This window comes from Podarcis melisellensis, assembly GCF_964234715.1.
Source record: "Podarcis melisellensis genome assembly, chromosome: 3".
Lineage (NCBI taxonomy): Eukaryota > Metazoa > Chordata > Lepidosauria > Squamata > Lacertidae > Podarcis > Podarcis melisellensis.
In genome coordinates, this window is record NC_138530.1 from 47035051 (window position 1) to 47061918 (window position 26868).

The window sequence follows — 26868 nt, forward strand, 5'->3', positions numbered from 1 at the left end:
ACAAAAAAAAATTCTTCCAGTAGCACCTTAAAGATCAACTAAGTTAGTTCTTGGTATGAGCTTTCGTGTGCATGCACACTTCTTCAGATACACTTCTTCAGGATTATTATTATTATTATTTAAGAATGGCAGATCAAGTTGCTGGATTATGCCAAAATGGCTAAAATGACCAGAAGAATCAGAAATCAGGAAAACCAATATTTTAATAAAGAATGGTGAAAATTTATAACCTATCATAAAAACCGTTGTAAACAGTTCAAATCATTAATAGGATTGGAAGATCATCTGTAGCGTAATGGTGAATTTTGGACACAACGGAGATGTAAAAGATTTGGATTATCATAAAAGATGCAGGAGGAAATGGTTAACAATAGGACCCACAAAGGGGAGGAGGCAAGTCCAAGAGATTCCTTGGAATCTTGCTTTTATTTTGTTTGTTTAATATTTGATTGTAAAATTTTAATTTGAATGTTTTTTTAAAAAATATTTTTTAAAATCACCCCCACCCTCCGCAACACAGACAACCTTGGAAGGTGGTGATTCTCCTTCATTGGAAGTTTCTAAGCATATGTTGGATGGCCATCTGTCAGGAAGTCTTTAGCTATGTTTCCTGCATTGCAGGGGGTTGGACTAGATGACCCTTGGGATCCCTTCCAGCTCTACAATTCTGCGATTCTGTGAGTCAGACCACAGAGACAAAAATATCTAGATCAAGGTATGCAGGCTGTAACCAACTACCAAAGCTGCTGAACAACATTATTATTATTATTATTATTATTATTATTATTATTATTATTATTATTAATTTGATACCCCGCCCATCTGGCTGGGTTTCCCCCATCACTCTGGGTGGCTTCCAACAAAACATTAAAAATACAATAAAACATCAAACGTTAAAAACTTTCCTATGCCATCTTTACCTGCGGAAAATGAATAGCTGTTCCACTGTTTTGTTTTGTGTTTTTAAAAAGTCAGATCTTCCAAGATGTGTTGCGGGGAGAGAGGAGAGAAACTGGACAAGGAAAAGGGAGAAGAATCACAACGTCATGAAGCTAACACGGCTAAAACTGGATGAACAAAGCCTTGCTCATTCATGGAAGAAGTCTGAGAAGTTGTTCTGCTAGAAAGATGAGCAGGTGTGCTTAATTGTTGAGTGGGGGGGCAGGAGGGGGCCATTATTTGTCTTTGTAGTTGTTTAATAACTTTAGCATAAGTCTGGAAGAAAACACTGTCCAGGAATGGGAAAAGACTGCGTTCTGTGGAAAGGAATTTGATGAAGAAAATCTCAAGCAGAGGTTCCCCCTGCAGCCTCAGCAGATCTCTGGAGGAAAGCGCTTGAAAACTCTTCCTGGATGCCCCATCTCAGGGTTTAACAAGGGAATTCAAAATCCTGTTAGTTTCATTCCTAATTATGTTACAACAGCGCAGCGTGGAAGAAAATCTCGCTATTGGCAATTTGCTGTGGTAAGCTGAAAACTGAGTTGCCACATTTAAACTGTAATGTGCAGCTTCAGAAAACACTGCTCCTGCCTCCGCTCCTCAACCCACAGCTGCCAAATTCTACAGAGCGCCTCATTTCATTCAAACCCCTTTACAACAAATCTGTATCATTTCTACTTAAGAAATGAAAGGTCAGACTTTAGCTGCATCTTTGAAACCTGAGATTAACACTGTTTTCTCATTTTTAAGTGAGCAGCAGTAATGGGGAAGGGGTGCTGATCTGGACTGAGGCCGCAGCATGGGAGAAGTTAACCCTTTATGTTGTGATATTTTCCTACTGGAAACCACCCCCATTTGCAACTTTGGAGACAAACAGGTGGATGAGATGATTGGGGGGAAGCATAACTCCTCCTCCTCCCTCTACATCATGATCCTGTTCAAAATGAGGAGCCATGTAGGAAAGAGCCAATGGGGTGGGGAGAATAAGAAAAACTTAGGAATCATAGTTTCAAATACATGGTTAAAGTGAAATCTATTCTGATCCTAACAGCCCATTGAAACATTCACAACCAGTAGGAATTAAAGAACCTTTTATTGAGGGTGAAAGAGGAGAGGGCAAAATATGGTCTGAAGCTCAACATCAAAAAAACTAAGATCATGGCCACTGGTCCCATCACCTCCTGGCAAATAGAAGGGGAAGAAATGGAGGCAGTGAGAGGTTTTACTTTCTTGGGCTCCATGATCACTGCAGATAGTGACAGCAGCCACGAAATTAGAAGACGCCTGCTTCTTGGGAGAAAAGCAATGACAAACCTAGACAGCATCTTAAAAAGCAGAGATATCACCTTGCCAACAAAGGTCCATATAGTTAAAGCTATGGTTTTCCCAGTAGTGATGTATGGAAGTGAGAGCTGGACCATAAAGAAGGCAGATCGCCGAAGAATTGATGCTTTGCTGAGCGCTCACTGGAAGGACAGATCCTGAAGCTGAGGCTCCAATACTTAGGCCACCTCATGAGAAGAGAAGACTCCCTGGAAAAGACCCTGATGTTGGGAAAGATGGAGGGCACAAGGAGAAGGGGACAACAGAGGATGAGATGGTTGGACAATGTTCTCGAAGCTACCAGCATGAGTTTGACCAAACTGTGGGAGGCAGTGGAAGACAGAAGTGCCTGGTGTGCTCTGGTCCACGGGGTCACAAAGAGTCAGACACAAGTAAACGACTAAACAACAACAACATCTTTTACGCATCTAACTCCTCACTTCTGCTTTAATGTCAGAAGTGTTGATGTCACTGGAATGAAGCCCTCTTACTCTAATTTGCCCAACATAAAAATGGGAACCAAGCAACTTGGCCAAAACAATCCAGCAAGGAAGTGTCATTTAAGCCCAGTTTCCCTACATCCAAGTCCATCACATTGAAGCCTGTGTGGGATTGATGCTGATGCAGCACAGAAACCGTTGCAAACCTACAGCAATGCTAGAAGCTGGAACTTGGATTGAAAGTCTCCTGTTGGCAGCATTTGTCAGCCTGATGTTTCCAAGGTGTTTCGCTTGTTGGGAATGAGGGAGTCTAAAATATCTGGAGGGCACTGGGTTGGCAAAAGCTGCAGATGTGTGCCGGGAGAGAATAGCTGCTTCCTCTCATTAGGAAATAATTTTTAAGATGTCCTCTTTTTTAGGGGGAGAAAGTGAAAGCAAATAAAGGGTCAGAGGGAGTAAGTGAGCAGCTGGCAGAAGGACAGGGGAGTGTGACGGGAGCATCAGGCAGTGAGTAGATGAAAAGGAAGACGAGGGCAATGGCAGGTGCGCTTAACAGCCGGAGGTTCAGATGCCTGCATTACAGTAAGTCGCATTCTCTTCATATGTCACACATTTGGTATTGTTACGAGCAGCAGGGAAGCTGCTTCAAAAGAACTTCTCCCCCCCCTTCCCTCCACCCACTTTGCTTGCCACTTTATTTCTCTTCCTCCCTACAGACGACAAAGGTCACAGTCAGAGAGTTCTGCCTTTGCTAATAAGTTTCTGAAATGCAGTTCACTTCCCAACCTGACTTCCCCTCACAGACATCTGCAAAGGACAGAACTATTAGCTTGTCTACAGATGGGATTTGGAGAAATGGCTGTGATGTCAGAGGCAGGCCAGCTCTGATATTCAATGGATTGATCGAGGTGCAGTAGATTCAAGGGCAAGCTGACATATCCTCCAGTCCTTGACAGGTTTCTAAGCGGGAAAGGAAAAGTAGAAGAGGTTGTAAGAGAAGCCTGGGTACATCCTCTGGATGTTACAGGATGGCTGTTTGCTGCTTTCGGCAGCCTGCCATTCATTACTAGCTACAGGCTAGAGCACCAGGAGACCAGTGCTGCAAATATAGCTTTATTAAAAATGCACCGCCATAAATGACAGGCTATGAATAAATGCTTGTCACCTGGGAAATGTGCCATGGAATAATAAGCTGAATGTTTGTGCATTAGTTTTGTTTGGAGGTAGCAGTTCAGACTCTCTTCTAGCGCTCATCTGGGCAGAGATGGCGTCAGAACTTGGCATCCTTAGGCAGCTATCCTGGTCCAGGCAGAGCTCACTGCTGAAGTCTCTTCTTGTGTACACTGTGTACACCACCTTGAGCTTCTTGAAGGAAAGGTGGGGTATACATGCAATAAATAAAAATTTTCAGATAGTGGGATGGTGATTTCCTACTGGATGTGTGGTATTTAAGAAGCGGGGGGGGGCAACTTAGAATAGAAAATAAAGAAAGTGTGGGAATGAACACAAACACACTGGAGCTGACAAAACAGAGAATCCTGCAGAACCCAAATTTAGTAGTGCTTGTGGATGCTAATTACATTTGTCTCTAACACATCTGTTCAAGAGCTATGTTGTGGAGGCATTGTGATAATTTGGAAGTTTACATAGAAATCAAACCAAAGTGTCAATGAGAATGAATTGTGTGCATACGTGTCTCCCGCTCACCACCCTATAGCCTAAACTGCAGGAGCTATGACCACAATATAGCTCCTTTAAACACAGAAGCTTAGATCTGTAAAGCTCAAACTAGTGGAGCATTTAAAAAGAGCAAAGACGCTTAGATGGCAATCCTCTGCCCATTTACCTGGGAATAAGTCTTAATGAACTGAGCCTCATGGGATGCAGTGGTGCTTAGTCCTGAGTAGGAGTTGGGGAGAAATTCGATTCAGTTTGCCTTTAAAGGCAATTGTATTAAATTTGCACTTTCTAAAACAATAGGATTGGTGTTGGTCCTAGTTGGTGTTGGCCAATGTCAGGGTCTTTTCAGTTGTGGCTCATGCACTGGCTGGCCTAGTGAAGAGCAAATCTGTTAAAGTGACAAAAGGAGTTGATGGGCCATCTAAGGAATCCTGCGGCCTGGGGAGAACGATGTTGCCAAGGTGTTGGGTGGGGTGGGTGTGTTTGAAGTGATAGGAAAGGAAAATCTTGAGCAAGGGTTTCTGGGAGGAATGGGAAGAAGGAAGACTGTGATCCATCTTGAGCAGACTGGCTGGGAAAGATGCTTTGAACTCCATGGCTGCACTGCTATAGGGGACAAGCCCCTCTTGAAATGACCATGCTGTAAGATCTGGACTTGCTCCACACAGACTGAAGGTGTAAATAGGTGAATAAACCATATTTCTTAAAGTCTCCGCCATGTCTCAGTTCTCCAAAGGACCACAGACCCTAGGTATGTTCCTGGAACCTCATGGACTCTTGCAACAGCTCAGCAGAGAGAGGGGGAGGCACCCAACTTTTGTAACAATATATTTCACAAAGAAATTATTATCTTCTTCCTGACCACCAGACAGATCCTCACATTTACTCTTTGTGGTGCTTTCTGCACATTCACTTGAATTCCCACTGCTCCAAACCACACTTTCATCCAGTACATTTGTTGTTGTTTTCTTCAGGACGGCACATCAAACCTGGAGTCGAAGCAGCCTGCAAATCACTTGTGGCGAAACCTGATCAACTCCACTGGAGCTGCCAGAGCTGCCTGGCCGGCGTGGAGGTTGTGCTGCTCCCCGTATCAATGGATCAGTGATAATACTGATCGACAGGGATGCCTGAGCTTTGAGCCAAGTTGCTGTGTTTTAAAGGCTTGGGGGCTTACTGCCATCTGTAGAAAATCAGCCCATATAGGTATTATATTGCCGTAGGTCCTTCCCCTGCCTGACTTCCTTCCGCGGTTACCAGGCAGGCTCTGCTCTTCCATCAATTGTTGCTGTTTTGTACAACAGCACTTGAAAAGCAGTGATACCCGCAGGGCACAGCCCCATCAGGTTTTTCCCTTGGAATCCCCCTGTGTTACAGCCAGCCCTGTTTGAACCTCCTCAGGCAACACAGCTTCAAACAGCTTCCCTCGAGAAATCAGCACTGCCGTTTAATAGCAGGCCCTGTTTCGACTCCCTCTTTCTTTGGAGTGTTTATTTCTACAGCCGAGTGGCACTGCTGCCCGTCGACAACAAGTGGCTGTAATGGGTATCCTGAGAGCTATTGAACTAGATGGCGTTTCAGGATGCAATGACAATAACCACTTGAGGATGACTACAAATGGTCTCATTATGCATTTGCACATGGCTTTGAACCCTGGAATCAATGTGCAGGATTCTGCAGCAACGCGAATGCTTTCGGACTTTCCTTCTGGGAAATGCAGGAGTATTTTTTTTCTGAGGGCAGCCTCCAAGCAATGTCCTCATTTTGTGGAATAAAGCTCTGCTTGCTGCTACCATGGCTCCCTGAGAATGCGTGTCCCACCTGCGGTCTTTATTTCATCAAATTTGTGCACTACTTGACTGAAAGAAAGGAAAAAGAAAAGTGGTTTACAAAAAGAATTGATAACATCATCAGTAAAAACAGTTCAGAACAGCTGTTTAAAACATACCAAAAAAGAACGACAATTAATGAGAAGCTAAAAACAGATGAAAACGCATGTCAACATTTCACCTATCTGGAGAGGCTAACTTAAATGAAAATGCTTTTTAGAGCACCTGCCTGATGTCAATAGGCAGGGAGTTCCAAAGTTTGGGTGCTGACGCATTAAAAGATCCATTTCTTTCAAATGCAGAACAAGGTTTTTTTGTGGCACCTCTAAGAGTGGATTGAAGCGGTCAAGTGGGTTAAGGCAATCTCACAGGTCCCCAAGTTATTGAGGGCATTATATACTAATAGTAAGTAACACCTTGAATTTGGCCTGGTAGCAAATCAGCAACCAGCGCAGATCTCTGAGCAGAGGTGTTATATGCTGACAGTGTCTAGTCCTGCTGGCAATAATGTCACAACATTCTGTGCTAACTGCAGCTTTTGGATCAAGCACGGAAGAAGCCCCACACAGAGGACACTGCCCTAATTCCGTCTTGAAGTAACCAGTGCATGAATTACTGTGGCAAGGCTCTGAGTATGCTTGTATGTTTGTTTGTTTAAGTTATTATTGTATATTTATTTATCACCCTGCCTTTTGCCCTGACGGGACTCAAGCAAGCGTACATATGAAAATGAGAAGCACTGAAAACAATCATTATAAAGCAATTAAATGTTGTTAGAAGTAATAATCTATACAGTAGTACATCAGGTTAAGTACTTAATTCATTCTGGAGGTCTGTTCTTAACCTGAAACTGTTCTTAACCTGAAGCACCACTTTAGCTAATAGGGCCTTCCGCTGCCGCCACGCCACGGGAGCACGATTTCTGTTCTCATCCTGAAGCAAAGTTCTTAACCCAAGGTATTCTTTCTGGCTTAGCGGAGTCTGTAACCTGAAGCATATGTAACCTGAAGCGTATATAACCCGAGGTACCACTGTACATATATAAAAGTGAAGTTATACAAATAATTACAAAAAAAAATATCGTGGCAGCAGCCCTTTCAGTCAAAGCAGTCGGCCCCCAAAAGTGCCTTTCCTCGGGGATCGCCTTGTGTCTCTCATCCCTGAAGCCCACACTCCCGTACCACCGAGGCCCCTTCCGTGCCCATCTGCGCACCATATGGAAGCATACCGGGGGCAGCTAAAAAAGAAACAGAGCAGACTTGAGTTTGCCTGGAAACTTTCAGCTTTATTGTTTCTTCAGGCTGTTCTCCATTTTACCTTTCCATCTCTTGTCAACTCAAATAAATCCCTTATGTCTGAAGCCCTTGGAAAGTGGGGGGACGGCTTGGGGGGGGGGTTAAGGCAAGAAATGTTCTGAAACTGTGGTTGTTTTAAAACATTCAGTTACCATTAGTCAGTCATGTACACAGAGTAATAATCTTGCTAAGATAAACTGCTGTCAGCATCATTGTGCTGTTTCACAAATTGCTCTCACCGTTTTCCCAAGAAGCCTGACTAAAAATAGCCAGTGACAGTGATAAACGAGGCTGAGTGGAAACGCTGTTACCAGCGTGGCTCCTCTCGTGCTAGAAATCACTACCAGGAATTCAAAATACTATACAACTTTACAAAATGCTTGCAAAAGTCATCCCGAGAAAGGATATTCACAGAGAAGGCTGTGCCATTTGTCTTTGGTGGGGGATACCCAGTGCTTTTTTTTCTGGGGGGATGCAGGGGTATGCACACCCCTAAACATTTTGTGAAGCTAAGTTTGGCTTCATTGAGGGGCAGTATTTCAATATGAGCAGGAAAATAAGAGTACTCCTAAACATTTTTTTTTTTAAGAAAAAAAGCACGGGGGTAAACAACATTAAAAAGGCCCTCAGCACACCCTTTATAACCAAAATGAAACACCAGGGCCTTGGCCATGTTCTCCCGCTGTGGATTAGGGGGTTTCTCCTCCAAGAGAGGAACAGCTTGGTAGGTTTCTGGATGAAACATCGGCTCTCGATCCATTCCAGTCTGGCTTCCGCGCTGGTCATGGGACCGAGACGGCTCTGGTCGCCCTAACAGATGATCTCCGCAGGCAGCTGGATCGAGGCGGGTCGGGGCTGCTGATTCTTCTAGACCTGTCAGCAGCCTTTGACATGGTCGATCACAAACCCCTGGACCACCGCCTTGCCGACGTGGGGATCCAGGGCACAGTCCTTCAATGGCTGCGCTCGTTTCTTTCTGGTCGGGGACAGAGGGTGGCGCTTGGGGGGGAATTGTCATCCCGCCACTCCTTGGTGTGTGGAGTGCCCCAGGGTGCGATACTCCCCCCGATGCTTTTTAACATCTTTATGCGCCCCCTCGCCCAGCTTGTCCGGAGTTTTTGGCTGGGCTGCCATCAGTATGCTGATGACACCCAACTCTATCTGTTGATGGATGGCCATCCTGACTCGGCCCCAGACACACTGATCAGATGCTTGGAAGCTGTGGCTGGATGGTTACGTGGGAGCTGGCTGAAGTTAAATCCTTCGAAGACAGAGGTCCTCTGGCTGGGATGGGACGATATGGGACTGAGGGGGCAACTCCCATCTCTTGCGGGGGTGCAATTAGTGCCAGCACCATCCGTTAAGAGTTTGGGTGCAATCTTCGATACCTCCCTCTCCATGGAGGCGCAGATTGCAGCTATAACAAAGGCGGTATTTTTTCATCTCCACCAAGCTAAGCAGTTGGCTCCTTACCTCTCTCACCCTGACCTAGCCACTGTGATCCACGCACCGGTCACCTCCAATATTCAGAGAGAGATGTAGGGTGTCACCTCTTAGATAATGGCGTTGCTCCGAGTAAAGTCCCCACCCCCTCCGTCTCTCTTGTTATACATCATCCCTGCATTGGCTGATCTGTGCTTTCTGCCTCTGAGCTTTCTGTTCTCCTACTCTCAATGCCCACAGGGTCCTGGGAAGGGGGGTCTGGAATGCTTTCTAAAGACACCTAGTCTGTGAGCTGTTTCTCTCCTGGTGCTTCTTCTTTCTCCTGCTCCTCTCCCAATATTTCCCAGCTCCTCCCTCCTGCAGCCTCTGAACTATGACCTTCTGCAAACCACTGATCTAAATCTATACTGTCTCCCTCTTCTCTGGGAAGTGCAGGAGAAGGGGGGACGATCACCCCATTCATATTCCATTCTTCTTAAATATTTTTGTTGCAGTAGAAAGCCAGAATCCTCTATTCTCTTGTTCGGTGTGTTTAGCCCTCTTGCCTCACAGCTCCTGCCCCCTTTGGGGCTCGATTACTGATTTCACTTTTAGGTAAAGTCTCTTGGCGTAAGTTTTTTTAGCTGGTTTTTTTTTACTATATCTATTTTTAATACATGTGTTTTTAAATAGAATAACGTATTTTGAAAATGTTGCAACCTGCCTTGCGACCTCATGGGGAAGGGGCATGTAAGAAATCTAATTAGTAGTAGAAGCAGTAGCCAGACTACTTTTATTGCTGTTTGCCAGCTGCTTTTAATGGGTATGGAAAGTCCTATGAGGAAAGGGTGAGGGAATCGGGTACATTTAGCCTGGAGATGGGAAGGCTTGGGGTGGGGAGACATGGAAATGCTCTTCAAATACCTGAAAGGCCATCACACAGAAGAGGGCCTGATCTGCACTATACATTTAAAGCAGTTTCCTATCACAGTCATGGCTTCCCCCAAAGAATCCTGGGAAGTGTAGTTTGTAAAGGGTGCTGAGAGTGGCTAGAAGACCCTTGCTTTCCCTCAGGGAGTTACATTTCTTAGAGTTGCCTGGGAAGAGGAACCACCCTGAATAGGGGTCTCCTAAGAACTACCAGCAATTTTACCGAACTAGTTTACTGATTGTGGGCTCATTCGTTGTACAGTGGTACCTCGGGTTGCATACACTTCAGGTTACATACGCTTCGGGTTACAGACTCCGCTAACCCAGAAATAGTACCTCAGGTTAAGAACTTTGCTTCAGGATGAGAACAGAAATTGTGCTCCGACTGCGCAGCAGTAGGAGGCCCCATTAGCTAAAGTGGTGCCTCAGGTTAAGAGCAGTTTCAGGTTAAGAATGGACCTCCGGAACGAATTAAGTACTTAACCCATGGTACCACTGTATCCTGCCTACACATTTTTTGCATACTTTTTTTCTTGAATTTAAATGCAAAATTCAGAGAAGTGCACATTTCTAAGGATCATGACATTTCAGTTTGCATATAGAAAAAATGAACTGATTGAATGTTTTCTCCCTTCCCTGGGGCTTGCTTCTAACTGTAAGTTAGAAGCAAGCCCCAAGTCAAGGCAAAAGTCAGGACAAGACAACAACGTCTGAATGCATGGAGTGTGAAATGTCAAAGGAAAAACACCTTTTTTTTAGTGAACCAACCAGCTTGCTACCATGGCCAAGGGTGTTATAACAGGCAAAAGTCAGATTGTATTTGGAGGCTTGACACATTCAGCAGGCCAGCCAAGCTGCCAAGCTAAACTGTCATTTCTACTGCTTATCTAAGATCAGCTGCAGAGATCTGATGGAGGGGTGTAGTCTTAAAGTAAGGAAGTCAATGGAATGAATGTGAAATGGAGTGTAAGCCTCACTGGGTACTTATGACACACAGACCTGTGTGCAAAGATGTAATTTTAAATATAATCCCTTATTTCCCCCCACCCCCTGTCTTATTTCTGTTTCAGGAAATTTCATACATTTAGCTCCAGCTTAAGGTGCGGTTGAAAGATAACAAAATTATAATGCAGCATGGCCTGGACTAACAGGATGAAGCAGCAAATGGAGGTACAGAACCCAACATTGCTTCAAATACACTTCCTATTCTCAACAAAGAACAGTTTTAAGAGCTTCCCATTAAAATCACTAAGAAACCCAGCAACCAAAAGAAATTTAAAATAGTGTTTGTGTATCATCAGCATCTTAAAAAGTAGAGACATCACCTTGCCAACAAAGGTCCAAATAGTAAAAAACTATGGTTTTCCCAGTAGTGATGTATGGAAGTGAGAGCTGGACCATAAAGAAAGCTGACGCCGAAGAATTGATGCTTTTGAATTATGGTGCTGGAGGAGACTCTTGAGAGTCCCATGGACTGCAAGAAGATCAAACCTCTCCATTCTTAAGGAAAAGACTACCTGGAAAAGAACCTGATGTTGGGAAAGATGGAGGGCACAAGAAGAAGGGGACGACAGAGGACAAGATGGTTGGACAGTGTTCTCGAAGCTACCAGCATGAGTTTGACCAAACTGCGGGAGGCAGTGGAAGACAGAAGTGCCTGGCATGCTCTGGTCCATGGGGTCATGAAGAGTCGGACACGACTAAACGACTAAACAACAACATCATCTATATCTATCTATCTGTCTATCTATCTATCTGTCTATCTATCTATCTATCTATATCTATCTATCTATCTATCATCTATCTACCTATCATCTATGTATGTCAGGCCTAGGCTATTAAAAGTATTAACATATTTAATAAAGCTCAGTTACATTGACAAACTCAGTTACATTGTCCTTCAATAAAAGGACATCTTGAATTGGAATCTCTTTGTGCAAAGCACTCTCCTTTCCTAGGACCCAAGGGAGGTGCAAGAGAAGACATGCCCCTCTTCTCTTTGGCCACCAAACCCTTGTTGTGTGGAGGGCCTTCCAAAATGTTCTCTTTGAAGACCTCTTGCAACTCTTTTTGAGAAGGAATGACAGAAATAATGGATCTGGCAGTACCACTGCCCTGCACTTCTTTGGGAGCGATGTCATTGTCCAAACCTACCTTCTAGTTGCCAATTCGATGTTAATTTCCTTGCACCGGGACCAAAGGTTGAAGGAACAGGTGCAGCGGCCAGCTCCTTCCTTGTTATCATCCTGCTGCCATTGATGCTCCCTGTAATCACTTCATTGTGAAGTTGCATTTTCTGTAAAGCCAAACAATGAATAATGGATGCAAAACTAAGTGGCATTGCGAGTTCATTAGTATGCATATTGTTTGGAATTTGTTTCAGTGGGTGCTCCAAAGCCCCTCTCTCCTCTTTTGTGTTCCTAGCTGCCTTTGCTTCAGGCTCTGCTAATGTTCATTCTCTATTCATTGATTCGTGTCTGAAGTTTTACCTGCATTGTAGGTTATTGTTGTTGTTTGTCGAGGTCTGGCTTAATTTCCTATAGAGAACATTTTCTTTTGCCTCTTGGGGGTGTTTCCCCCCCCCTTTTCTTAATATCCTCTTGGAGCGCATTAAAGCTATCCCGCTGGTGCCATATAATTTGTTTTTCCAGAAAGAAGAAGAAAAAGAAAGAGCTTACAATGTAGGGCTGAAAACTATTTTTTTTGCTTTCATTTTGTATTTTCAAATAATTCTGCTGGCATCTAGAATATAACACCCTTTTCATTTAGTGCCATGCCTACCTGTGAATTTGCCTGGCCCATAACCATGTGTACACACACACACACACACACACACACCCCTTGCGGGTTCTCTCCTAGTCCCTTAGGTACCACTGAGTTCGACATGAATAGTTGAAGTTCAGGGTTTTATTCCTTTTGGAAGAAGAGGAGGAAGTTATCTTCCATGGCCAGCCATATCTGCTTATGTGGTATGCATATTTAATTTGGCTGCATCACCTTCCTCAGAAGAAAAGCTATTATTCTCCAGCAGATTTATAGCAGAAAAAGCATTTCTAATACTGGCCCTATTTTTATCTCTTATAATGTCTGTCTTCAATGCGCGCACGCACACACCTTACTGGTAAAAAGTGTATCATTAGACCTTGCCTCTGGCCATCATTACCGGGGAACAGATGAAATGGGATGGATGTTACAGAAAGTACGGCTGACTACAACTTTTTTTCTCCTCCGCGTGCCCTGCTTCCCCCAACCCCAGCACTCTTCCGCTACAGATTACCCTTAGCTGTCATTGAGCTACTAATTGCAAAGGGCTTCTATTATCTGTATTTCAGTCATAACATCAATCTTTTGCAGCTTGCCTTCCATAGAAAGTGGCAACTCAAGAAGAGCATGGTGTACCAGCCTCTCACATGTCTACATTTTTAGAGCCCTTGCTAATTCACTGTATTTGGAGATAGATTGTTGTGGTAGCTGTGGTTATTTTAGTTCATTATACAGGATGGAGTTTTTCTTTCTTAGTTCATGGAGGATGATCCACGTCATATTGGGAGGGGGGAATGTGTGGTTCCTGCTTCAGGCAGAGATGAGCTAGATATATAAGCTACAATTCAATCATCCAGTGGGTTAGGGGGTCTGAAGGCCAAGACTGGATTGCTGTGCATACCTGTACACACAAATCTTAGACTGCAGCCATGTTGTTTACAAGGACAGCTAGGCAAATGTGTCAATTCCAATTTCTTTCAATTCCTCATTTTCCCGGTCTTAAATTTGGATCTCCATATATTCATACTGGTTTGTGATTTATTTATTTATTGAAGTTCAGTGCAAATTTCTCCTTATATACACATTTTTGTATACATTTTTTCCTAGCGTACTCATTTTTGAAAAGCAATTTCACCTGACATAATGCATCTTTTAAATGTTACTTTGACTAATCTATGCATTCACAGGCACACTTTACCCTAGTCGATGCATATTTTTTTACAGATTCCTTGGCTAGAAAACTCCATTGCAAAATTCAGATTTCAAAGGATGGCTGTGTTTCAGATCGCATATTAGGTAAATTCACCTTTAAATGCAAACTGGATTGACTGCCTCTCCCATCCCTAGTTACAAATCAATCAGCCAGGTATCCAGAAGTCAACATGCCCAGAGTCTGGTTGCCATCTACATCTGCATGCACAGATCCTAGACTCCAGCTACCTGCCACTGGATGAACCCCAACTGTTCCCCAGGAACTTCCTATGCATACCAAGAGGTGTTCTGCTGCCCATTTAACTGGGAATGTTACCACTCCGAGGCCCTTAAAGCATCTATAGAAGTGCCTGGGGAGGCAGGCAAAAGTAGCATACTGGTTTAAAACAAAGTTGAATTGAAAACTAAATAGAGCACAGATATGGGCTACAGTGACCCAGTCCACCTTTGGCTGCCTCTTAACCTGACAAGCGAGGCTGCAGATTATCTAGATGAAAATGTGTGTGATCCACTCACAGTTCTACAGTTGCACACCCTCTAATTGTTCATTTTGGGCACCTTCTTGTTAGGACCAGAGCCTATTTGAGCTCTGCATGTTCATTAGGACAGCCCAGCCGAATAATGTGAAAATGCTTCTTCTGAACTGTGCCTAATACTGTCGTAAACACTGCCAAGCTGTTCTAAGTGATTTTCCAGTTAAGTTACTCCCTTCCCTTCCCCAGTAACAAACATACACACATGCACAAGCACCAAATTATCCCTCAGCCTCTCAATCTGTTTGATTGTTTTCTTTGTTCGGGGGAAGCATTTAAGAAAATAAATGTCGACATTGAGCTCCTGCTGCAATTAAAGTGCTGGAACTTGGCTCCTGCGAGCTCCGCTCTATTATGAAGCCTTGTCCATTGATTCTTAAATTGTACACTAATGAACCCATCAATTCATCACAGCATTTCTATTACCCGACTGCTGTTGTGGGATCCAGCGCAGCTGTGTCTGGAGGGATCGGGAGAGTCTGTTGCTGCTGGTCCTACCAGTGAAGCCATCAATGTCTCCATATTGTTCAGAATCATGACTCCGGGGCATAATATGCACCTTGCTCCCCTTTAATACTTTTCACTGTATTTGGGGATCGGATGGGGGGGGGGCAGAGATCTCCTTCATTGGCTCATTGTGGTCAAAACCAGGGGTCCTATTTATTAAAAATGATTAAATTCTATAGAAATTTTTACTTTTAATTCATGTATATTATTCAAGGTATCTTACAATACTTAAAACTGCAATATCAAAATAAAACAGCAATATTGAATTGAACATAGCAGAGGCAGGTGTAGCAAATGAAATGTAGCCTTCAGATAAGTTATTATCATTCTAGCAAGGCAAAAGCATGGTGGAATTAAGTTTAAAGTGTTCAGTAGGCAACCAGTGTGGGGGCCACCTAAGTTTAATGTTTCTATAGTATTGGTGCTGCCACTAAAAAGGTCCTATCTCTTATCTCAGTCAACTATACTTCCACTGTAAGTAGGACAAAGAATCACTTGATTTTATGAGTAGATAGCCTTGAACCAACCTAGAAAGATAAAAATGATTAGTGTTTTACTTTAACGCTGTAGATGTGCAAAACACACCTAAGGCTAACTGCCACTATACTTACTATTTATTATTCATAAGATAAGATAAGACCCCCCCAAGGGACACGGGTGGCGCTGTGGGTTAAACCACAGAGCCTAGGACTTGCCAATCAGAAGGTCGTGGCTTGAATCCCCACGACGGGGTGAGCTCCCATTGCTTGGTCCCTGCTCCTGCCAACCTAGCAATTTGAAAGCACGTCAAAGTGCAAGTAGATAAATATGTGCCGCTCCGGCAGGAATGTAAATGGCGTTTCTGTGTGCTGCTCTGGTTCACCAGTTATGCTTGCCACGTGACCTGGAAGCTGTACGCCGGCTCCCTTGGCCAATACAATGAACGCCGCAACCCCAGAGTCGGCCACGACTGGACCTAATGGTCAGGGGTCCCTTTACCTTCAAGACCCCTGCAAAGCTGCAATCTCCTCTACAATCTGTAGGGCTTTCTTCTGGTTTTTAAAAAATGGTTAGAATCAATGCTTTAAAAAAATATTTAGGGGTACTTCCATTTTGACTCAAGAAAATCACCATTTTATAGTTCAAATCGGGAAAAATAAATACTGCCCCTCAATGAGGCTAAACTTTCATCAGTAAAATACCACACATCCACATTCCACACTCCTTCACACATTAAACGCTCGCTTCCATCTTAGACTTAGGGGACACCATGACAGTAAATAAGGCCACCATCGGGGGTAGCAACAGAACTGACGATTCACCATGCTAGAGAAGAAACTAAACATTTTGTAAAAATTTAGTTTCTTCTCCCAATAGATTCACAAAAAGTTTAGGGGTATGCGTACCCCTGCGTCTCTCCAGAAAAAAACACACTGGTTAGAATCATTAAGTTTATTGGGGTGTATATAAAAAAATCAGGCCTGACTGAACACTTAAAGGATCTGAAAGGACTTTGTGTTTCCCATGAAACTAAGAGCACTGCTCAGGCATTCCTAGTAAGTAGAAAGCCCCTTGTTCCAGGAAAATATTGTGCAACTTCCCATTGCTGATATCACCGAACCTGCCTTGGTCCCTGATCAGTTGCTTTCGTAACTCATGACGCTGTTCCCTTACAGTGAGGGTGAAAGGACTTAAGTGGAACCACAGAAGAAAAAGGCTGTAATTGGCAGCAGCTTCCCTGGATATTTTAAGCAGTTTTAATAGCACAGGAGATTAAGGAATATATGATGCTCTCTTACGCTGTGTCATAACGTTGGTCCATCAAGTCCAGGGCTTATCTGCTGGGACTGGCAGTGGTCTTTGGAGTCTCAGGCAGATGTTTTTCCTCTAGCTCTTATTTGGGGTCCTTTTAGCAGGGTATACACGGCATGCAGGTTAAAACAAAGCTATGATACAAATAACAAATATTTCCTACCTCCATCACTTCCCATGGTTCCCATGGTTCACGTCGGCTATCAATTTCAGGTATCATGATGGACATGCTGGGCAACCTGACTCTACTATCCAAGATTTTATTAAGCAATAAGGCAGATAGTCCAAAATGTAGCGTAAAAGGTAAAGGGACCCCTGACCATTAGGTCCAGTCATGGCCGACTCGGGTTACGACGCTCATCTCGCTTTATTGGCCAAAGGAGCTGGCGTATAGCTTCCAGGTCATGTGGCCAGCATGACTAAGCTGCTTCTGGCGAACCAGAGCAGTGCACGGAAATGCTGTTTACCTTCCCGCCAGAGCGGTACCTATTTATCTACTTGCACTTTGACGTGCTTTTGAACTTCTAGGTTGGCAGGAGCAGGGACCGAGCAACAGAAGCTCACCCTGTCGCGGGGATTCGAACCACCGACCTTCTGATCGGCAAGTCCTAGGCTCTGTGGTTGTAATCTAGTGTAAAAGCAGCTGGCATTTTTACCTTCTGTGAAAGAACGTGGTATCTAGATGTTGCTGGGTTTCAATTTGCAACAGTCCAAGTCAGCATTTATTTATTAAATTTCTACACACCCTTCACCGGAAGATCACAGGGTAGTTCACAACATTGAAACACAAAATGGGAACACAAAATACATGCTAAAACTAAACCAAATACAATCTAATAACCCCCTCCCCCAAACACATTTTAAAAGCCATAGAATGTTGAATTGTCATGGGTGATAGGGTACATCACCTTGACTAACATTTCATCTCGGGTAGGAGAAGGCACTCTAGGCTCTGGACAAACAATGATTAAAAACTGTGAAAAAGAAATATATATTTTGGAACACACATATGCACTTATTTGATTCCATTTATGAAGCACTTCCAATAAGATAATCTCAAAGAGGTGTTTCACAGTAAAACAAAAAACACACATCAACAATTAAAAACAATTCCATATGTAAACACAATTCCATATGTAGAAGTCATTCAGTATATACAAACAGTCAGAAACAATGCTGTATATTAAAATGATGTTTTATGTAAAAACATAGAAGGATACAGCTCAATATCTAAATGCTTTATGCGAATTTTGCTCATTAAAAATAAGTGTGTTACCAAGGTGATTGGAAGAATACCGTTTTAACTCTGTGTGAGGCAGTTCCTTCTGTTTAATGGCTGTAGGCTGGAAGTTTTGTGACTGGTAGTTTACGTAAAAAAAAAAGGGAAGAATATCAGTCGAGAGGTGATTTAGAGGTTATGATATGCCTGGCCCAAGACTGAATGACCTTGTTGTAACCTTTATCATTCTGTGAGTCTTTAAACTGCTGTGATGTGTATAAAATGACACCTTAGCTTAATAGCAGTTTTCTGTGGATGACAGCACACCCTTCCCCCCGTCTGTCACACAATGCACTTGTTCACTGGCTGCAGGAATAGCGTAACATGGCACAGTGTCTGGTTGCTTAATCAGGGATGTTTCCTTTGGATTGAGTAACTGACTGAATAGACACCCAGTGGGGTGGAAAGTCAGCTACTTTGTGCAATAGGATCTTGCATTATGACTATATGAGACTCACACAGCGACCAATTCTGGCAGGGAGGGGGTGATGTGTAGGAGAACATCATGTTAAAGAGGAATTCAAGAGCTGTTAGTATCTTTGATCCCCACGTCCGCTCTCATTTTCTCAAGCATGCCAAAAAGCCTCCTCCTAACTCAGAAGGTTTATACTGTTTACTACTCAGAAGGTTTACTACTGTTCCTTTGCTGCTGTTGCATCCTCCCCATGCTACCACATGATCAACCCCAGTCATCAATGCAATAGGAAGCAGACACAATTTCATCCATACCTTGGCACACAACAGAAATTTTGGTGCCAGCAGTAATGGGGCTGGTGTTACATTTAGCGCATCTGCATATAATGCGGAAGAGTTTGTGCTGAATTGCTACAGCCAGTGATTTCAATCTGCATGCATTGACAGTCATCCTGTCATAAACATGGACAGGGAGTGTGCCACCACGTGCGCCCAGATCCGCCCCCTCCCGCATGTTTTAAAAAATGGGGAATCTAGGGAAACAGACAGAGAGAGATGCAGGCAGAACAAAAAGGCTGGAATAGATCTCCAGCTTCTGCATTATTTTTTAAAAAGGTCCTCGTGAAAATTATCAACATTTTCATACAAATTGCTCCTAGTATACACTTCTGCTTAATGTACACATTTTTTCAAAGCAATGTTTCCTGATATAATGCATTTGTGCGTATTATTTTCTCTAATATACATGCTTTCCTGCACACCTTACCCTAGTACGGTATATGCATTTCTGTACACATTACATTGCAAAATTTCAGGAACTTTGAATTAACCCTGCTTTGGTTCACATATTGTTTCAGAAAGTGTGAGCTAGGTAACTTTGAATTTGAAGTGGATCATGTTTCTCCCCCATCTCTACCACTAAGCTACAAAATTTAAACCTAAAAGCAGTGCATGGATCAGAAGGAGGAGAAGGAATAAGAAGTCACTTAGAATGCTACTACATCCTACAAAAACAATTTTCTACCCCTTTGGCCAGTGAGTTATCATAACAGTTTCTGCCACAATTAGATTATTTTGTACATATATACATTTGCAGTCACAACATGGAGTAGATCCATATGTTCCCCAATGACAGGAATGGGTTGATCCTTGATCATCAGAAATTCAGCCCAGGATTTGGCAAATTTGATAAACCTATAGACTTACGCTGAACTGTTCATAAGCTTGGGATTTGCATGATTTTATTAAGGCCAAAATCCTTAATACAATGAATGCCTAGCTTAATCCCTCCTATCCAAACCTCAGTGGCGTACCAGCTGATTTTCTTGGTAAAAGTGCATATTTGCTTGTTTTAAAAAAGAATACTAAAGATTTAATTTTATAATGTGACCAAAAAAATTGCTGCTGAATACAGCCTCTGTTCCAGTAGGAGCTCAAGCTAGTACAAGTCAATCAAAAGGACTTACTGAATGCTGTTCAAGGACAGACTGAAAATTAAGTCACGTTTCCATTATTTGAGGTGCATCAAGCTGTGAAAATTGACAGAAAAAGGAGAGATTATATGCTGAACACTGGGAAAAAAGATTTTCTTACTACAACATTGTTATCCATATGGTAATTGAGTATCCACGCGTAAGCAAATAAAAGATTTCTGAATTAAAAGTCCCTGCTGAACTTTTATGTCCATTGAAAAGGCTTAAATTCTTTGCTGAAAATGAAGGAGTTTAGAAAAGCAATGGCTGGAGGTGAAAATATGCCTGAGGGAGTAACCTTAGATAGATAAAGCTGGCTGTTTTTCTTCATACTATACTTATTTTTTATTGGAAATTTATAAAGAAAGAAGAAGAAGAAGAAAATGGCACAGCACAAAAGGGGGAGGAAAAAAACAAAATTAAAACTGATAGATCTTTAAATATAAAAGTGAGAACATCAAATTAAAGAAAGAGAGACGAAATTGTATTGGCTAAATACCATAAACTAGGAGTTTAAGGAGTTCATGTTTTGTACTAGTGAACCTCCCCAGTTTAAGAAAGGAATTCTGAGCCTCCTTGAGACTGATTTGTGCTTCACCAAAGCAGCTGGTCTGATAATGTTCACTCTTGCTTTAAAGGCTGGGAAGGGGGCAGGAATGGGAAAAAGAGAGGAGAAGCAACATAGGCCCAGAGTAGGCTTTGAGGAGCCAGGGAGAAGGACACAATAACAAGAAGTCAAAAATAGAAAATAGATTGGCTAGTGCAGTGCTAGAGTTTTACATGCAGAAGATCCCAGTTTCAGTCCCCAACAGCTCCAAGTAGGACTGGAAATGTCCCCTTAACCAGCATCATAGGACACACAAACTGAAGTCAAACCCAAGAGCCCTCTGATAGGTAACATCTCCAAGTGACCAGGGCTGCCAACAAGATGGGTCAATTCATTCTAGAAGATTCTCCAAGTCCTTATTTCCAGGGACAGTCCCAGATTTACAGAATTCATCTTGGTTTTTTATTTTATCTGCTTTTCCTTAGAATGTCCCTATTTTGATTGGAGAAATATTGGAGGGGTAAGCAACTGTACAGCCTTTAGAAGACATCTGAAGTCAGCCCTGCATAGATAAATTTTTAAGTGTTTAAAATGGCCTCAGCCCAGTATACTTGAAAGAGCATCTCCAGCCCCATCGTTCAGCCCGGTCACTGAGGTCCTCTTCTGAGGATCTTCTGCTGGTTTCCTCACTGTGAGAAGTGAGGTTATAGGGAACCAGGCAGAAGGCCTTCTCAGTAGTGGCAGGTCCAATAGCCTTTTGTGGAGCACAGCATCCTCTCTGCTCTCTGTGGAAAGCTATCCCCATGTTCCAGTTATCCATTATTGCTCCATTTTTGCTGCTGTTACATTTCCATTAGCAGCTTCTGTTGTGAGTTTGCTCCACCTTCCTCCCAACACGCTATAAACTGTCTCAAAACAGGCTGGAAGGGTGCCACGAGTCAGCTGAAGACAAAACATCAAGGTGAACTGGAAACCAATGAGGAAGAGGCCTTGCACAATGACAGACAAAGTGGAGCCACCCAGCTATCAAGGCATGCAAAGTTCTACAGTGTGCAACTTTTGCCACTCATTGGTGCAGTCACTCATCAGTGCTGTTCCCATGGACTGTAAATGTTGAGTTGGTGACAGACGGCAAAAGCAGAGGAGCCACAGTTAGTCACGCGCTAAGACAGGCAAAACATGTTTGCATAGGGTGCAGATCCCCTTTGCCCAAGGAGCATGTTTATACCTGCACTCTGAGTCATCAACACCACCACTGTCAGCTGCCACAGGAGCTTGGTCAATATGCATGGGAGATTTTATTAATGCCTTTTCCTGTCATTTGGGCACCATGCAGCAATAATCGGACCAGGTTCCTACTGCATTCATTCATTCATTCAAGATCTTCTTGGTTCACAAAAAAAGTACATTCTCTCCGACCCACCCACCAAAAAATCATAAAGTCTTTTTTACATTTGATGTGAGACATTATACAGAGTAAGGTGGGGGAGGGAAGGAGGAGAGAGAGAAGGGGGAGAGGGGATTGTGGTGGTAATATTTAGTATGTTTGTGGGGGGTAATGCCAGTGTCACTTGTGTAGGTTCTCTATTTGTTTATTTTGCATGAATCCATCAGTATTTATAACTACTAGTTATTGGTACCATCCCAGAGTGAAAACTTCCACTGTTGGTTTATTATTTAGATACACACAGTGCTTTTTTCTGGGGGTACGCAGGGGTACACATACCCCTAAGCATTTTGTGAATCTAAGCTTTGCCAACAAAGGTCCATAGAGTTAAAGCTATGGTTTTCCCAGTAGTGATGTATGGAAGTGAGAGCTGGACCATAAAGAAGGCTGATCGCCGAAGAATTGATGCTTTTGAATTATGGTGCTGGAGGAGACTCTTGAGAGTCCCATGGACTGCAAGAAGATCAAACCTTTCCATTCTTAAGGAACTCAGCCCTGAGTGCTCACTGGAAGGACAGATCATGAAGCTGAGGCTCCAATACTTTGGCCACCTCATGAGAAGAGAAGACTCCCTGGAAAAGACCCTGATGTTGGGAAAGATGGAGGGCACAAGGAGAAGGGGACGACAGAGGACGAGATAGTTGGATAGTGTTCTTGATGCTACCAGCATGAGTCTGACCAAACTGCGGGAGGCAGTGGAAGACAGGAGTGCCTGACGTGCTCTGGTCCATGGGGTCATGAAGAGTCGGACATGACTAAACAACTAAACAACAACAACAAGCTTGGCCTCATTGAGGGGCAGTATTTCAATATGAGTAGGAAAATGAGAGGACCCCTAAAGATTTTTTTTTTTAGAAAAAAAGCACTGGAAACACAAAAGTTTACCAGGAACATTGACACAGAAACAACACCCTTCACCGGAAAAATGATTTCTGTTGCTGCTCCTCAGAGTCATCATGAGCCGGTGAATGCACTTGGAATGAAGAGATGTAGGTTCAAATCCTTGTTCCACGGTAAACCTCTGACAGCCTAATTTACCACACAGTATGTATACAACAAGGGACGCGGGTGGCGCTGTGGGTAAAACCTCAGTGCCTAGGACTTGCTGATCGTAAGGTCGGCGGTTCGAATCCCCATGGCGGAGTGAGCTCCCGTCGTTCGGTCCCAGCTCCTGCCCACCTAGCAGTTCGAAAGCACCCTTAAGTGCAAGTAGATAAATAGGTACCACTTTATAGTGGGAAGGTAAACGGCGTTTCCGTGTGCAGCGCTGGTGCTGGCTCACCAGATGCAGCTTTGTCACGCTGGCCACGTGACCTGGAAGTGTCTTCGGACGGTGCCGGATCCCAGCCTCTTGAGCGAGATGAGCGCGCAACCCTAGAGTCAGTCACAACTGTCCCGTATGGGCAGGGGTACCTTTACCTTTATGTATACAATACAGGAGATAATGGGATCACCCTGTGTGTGTGAGTGTGTGTGTGTGTGTGTGTGTGTGTCCATGCCCTTGCCTAGCGTCATAGCCAATCCTGCATTATTGACCAGATTGCTTGAAGGATCACCTTATCCTACATATATACCCATTTTACCACTTCGTTCTGCAGAATTGGCAGTTTTACAGGTGCCGCATAATACTTCCTGACATCAGGCAGGTTCACTCTCCTTATCAGCACCTCCCTTAAAAACAAACAAACCCAAAAACGTTTTGTTTGGGCAAGCCTCTCTAGAAACATAGAAGTTGATGTGTTTTAATCTCTTTTCAGCCTGCTGTGATTTTAATTATCTTTTAGATGTTTTCAATTATTTGTCTTTAACTATTTCTGTTGGTAATCTTAATACTTCTTGTAAGCAGCTTAGAGATTTTTAAGCAGTAAATACATTTTGCTAAAATAAACAAACAAACAAACAAACAGACAGACAAGTAAGTAAGTAAGTAAGTAAGTAAGTACGTCAGTTTCTGGGTGCTTCAAAGCCTCACTATGCTAGATATCTAAGAGGGCTTGCATCCATGGCTCTACAGTTTTGCGCCGATTTTACACAGTGTGCAGCTTGCTCTCCCCAGGTCACCCTTCTTCTTATAACAGTTGCCTTGCTGCTAAGGTTTCTGGGAAAGTATACTAAGGTTTCTGGAAAAGCAGGTGCAGAGAAATTGCATCCGTCATCGTACATTCTTGGAGAAACAACAGACTCCAGGTTATGGAAATAATCAGGTAGAAATATAACCCAGGAGAGCATTCGCATATACCTTCTGTTCACTAGCACTCCTTCTTTTCTGGTCTCCGTGTTACCTGACACCCAGCATCCTTGAGCACTTTGGCATGTTCACCAGATGGTGCCAGGCACAGATAACATTCCATCACAAAGCACGGAGGAGGCTGCTTGGTGCTGAGGTGTTAGCCGCACGCAGCCTCAGGTGACAAGGCATCCAGAAGTGCACCGAAAATGCCTGGTGTGAATTAACCTGGGGGTGGGGAGGCAGGCAATAAGCAGATTTGGCATGTGCAAATTGACTTCTAGTTTTGATACAACCCATCTGCAGATGAATCAATAAGCAGGTCAGGCAGGTGCTATTCCTCACATGTCACATCCATTCTCATAATCACAATCTGTCAGGCAAGGAACTTGACGCTCCTCTGTTTGTTTTTGAATTGCTCGAGTGCTATATTACATGCCAAGTCCGGGTGCAAATTCAGGCACGCCTTGCTCCACGGCCAGTGCACAACATATGGTTGTGTTGCTCAACCTTATTCGCTTTTATAAACACCCTTTTGTGTGTGAATCTGTGTCACCAGGTCGAAAGAAGGGAGACATTTGACTATTATACAGTTGTCACAGCGGGACTGTGCATTCCTCTCCTCAGCCTGCAAAATAAATTATTACTTTTTGCAGCTGAAATGCTTAGCAGGTTATTGATTCATAATATACTGTGAGATGAAGCCTTCCTTATGTGCTCAGAACTTCAAGCACATGCAGAGAGCCGTTCTAAACAAAATGTAACAATAATGGGACACAACAGATGCCTCTGACTTTAAACTACACCACACGGCTGTAGTAAGTCCCAGCCTCCCCCAAGCTCCAGAAATAAATCCCAGCCTCTCCCAAGTGATTCTTTGAACTAAACAAATGGCCAGAAAAATCTGGCACGGTGTCAGCTTCTCTTCTGCTTTTCTCTTGGCCCACCATCGTAGTTTCTCCTGAGGCTGGAAATGCACAGGAGTGCTTCAGCGATGTGCAAGGCTACACAGCTTTCGTTTCTTACCAGTGCCTTCACGCCCTGTTAAAAGGAGGAGAATTAAATGAGGTTTGTAAAGATGAGTACCGGACATGATTCGCTTAACATGGAACACATGAACGACCTTTAAAGCCCAAAGCAGACTAGGACTACGATGTATTTTATGGGCCGTATCTCATATGCACCTAGACATTCACTCAGGTAATTTTGGGAGACTTACTGTATCTCACCCCCCTCACACACACACACAGTTGCCTTTGTTTTCAAAAATCTGTGAATGTGCCAAACAACATAAAATATTGGCATATGCTAACTAGGGAGTTCAATAGCTTTATTTATTTGCAGGATTTGATTAATCTGGGGCTTTGGGACCATCCAGTGGAAACCAGTGGCATTGTGATATGGGTCCAAATTGCCCCAAAGGACCAGGTCTTCCCAGAGGGCCTAATGCACACTCGCATGGTGGGTTGGTGTCAGGCCTCTGAACTCCAGATAGCAGTCTTGCTGCAACTTGCTGGGATGGGGAAGCTGTGGAGCAGGGTAAGGCCCCACAGCTCACTTCACTGGCTGGCCAGGTGGGACTCGCTAGCTCTGAGAGGAGGGGTGTGATTTCTCAGCTGGAGTAGGCTTGGAACAGGTGAGGGTCTCATCAAGCCCAGCTGCTGAAATTAGCATGCAAAGGACAAAAGGGAGGCAAAGCTGATGGGCTCAACTGCCCATGTTTGTGGACCTGTGCTTGGATGTTTCTGGACTTCTATGGGACTGTGTGCTGGGTTTGATTCTGGACTGTTTCCTGGCTGCTGACCTGGCCTACTTGAACTGACCTTGCACTGTATTTCCTGACCTTTGGATTGACGACTGGTCTTTGGACTTGAGGTACAGACTTGCCGCAAGGTAGGCCAGGGGTTCAGGACACCCATCAGAGAGAGTGAAATGGTCAGGCAAATTGGCTGATTTGGGTTGTCATGAAAATGGATCTAATTGTTACTTATTTAACTTATTCTTGTGATTTTTTTTACCTCCAGAGAGGGTGGGGTGAGATCTTGTGGGGTTTTGTGACTCAAGCACCAAGAAAACTTGACTGGTCTTGGTCATTAAGAAGGGGCATCATTTGCTACTCTACCTCAGGTCACTCCATTGATTTAAAAATAACTAGTTCAGACAAAGTCAATATATTCAGGGTTATACCCTTTGCAGTTCTCTTGGTTTTGTAGTTAACCTTCCAAATGACCTCCATTTACAATCATTAGTAAAGGAAAATCAGACTCTGCCAATCAGTTTGCTCGATACGTATTTGGAAAATAGAGGCTGCCTTCCTTGACACATTGGTTGCATGTTAATTCCAATTTATTGCCTCTGAAGTTACACACAGGTAGAGGTATGCAGGAATTCAGTCTTCCTGGGCAATGTATATATTATGAGAGAGGCATGAAAGCTGCATTTGCTGTGGAACTGAAGGAGTGAAATTGGATATTCTAGTGCTCTGATATCAGTAATAAACACATCCTATTCCTCACTATACAGCCTAAGCAATTACACACTCCAATGTCACCCACATATTTAAGTGTATCCAATATTGGGTGGGGGGGGGCACATACCAGAAGAACTGATTTTTTCAGCATGTGAAATGGTTTAAATGATACGATGAAGAAGCCAGTTTTCATATTTTATTATCAAAAATAGCATGGAAATACCATTTTCCATGCATGGTACATCAGGCAGCCTGTAAGGAAATGCAAGTATTTTAAAATTATTTATCTAAAGGCAGAGTGTCGAGGATTTGGTTCAGTGAATTTGGGGATAACTGCTGGCCAGTGGA

The 26868-nt window shown here is 43.4% G+C and overlaps 1 long non-coding RNA gene across 2 annotated transcripts; it reads left to right on the forward strand.

The window, feature by feature from the left end:
- Positions 1-1094: 1094 nt before the first annotated feature.
- On the forward strand, positions 1095-20199 carry LOC309366728. 2 transcript variants are annotated; one of them, XR_014166860.1, is made up of 4 exons: positions 1095-1136; positions 10929-11028; positions 13846-13917; positions 19787-20199. It is a non-coding gene; the product is annotated as an uncharacterized lncRNA (long non-coding RNA). The 2 variants fall into 2 exon arrangements; XR_014166861.1 differs by lacking the exon at positions 1095-1136 and adding an exon at positions 2680-4079.
- The last annotated feature ends 6669 nt before the right edge of the window (positions 20200-26868 follow it).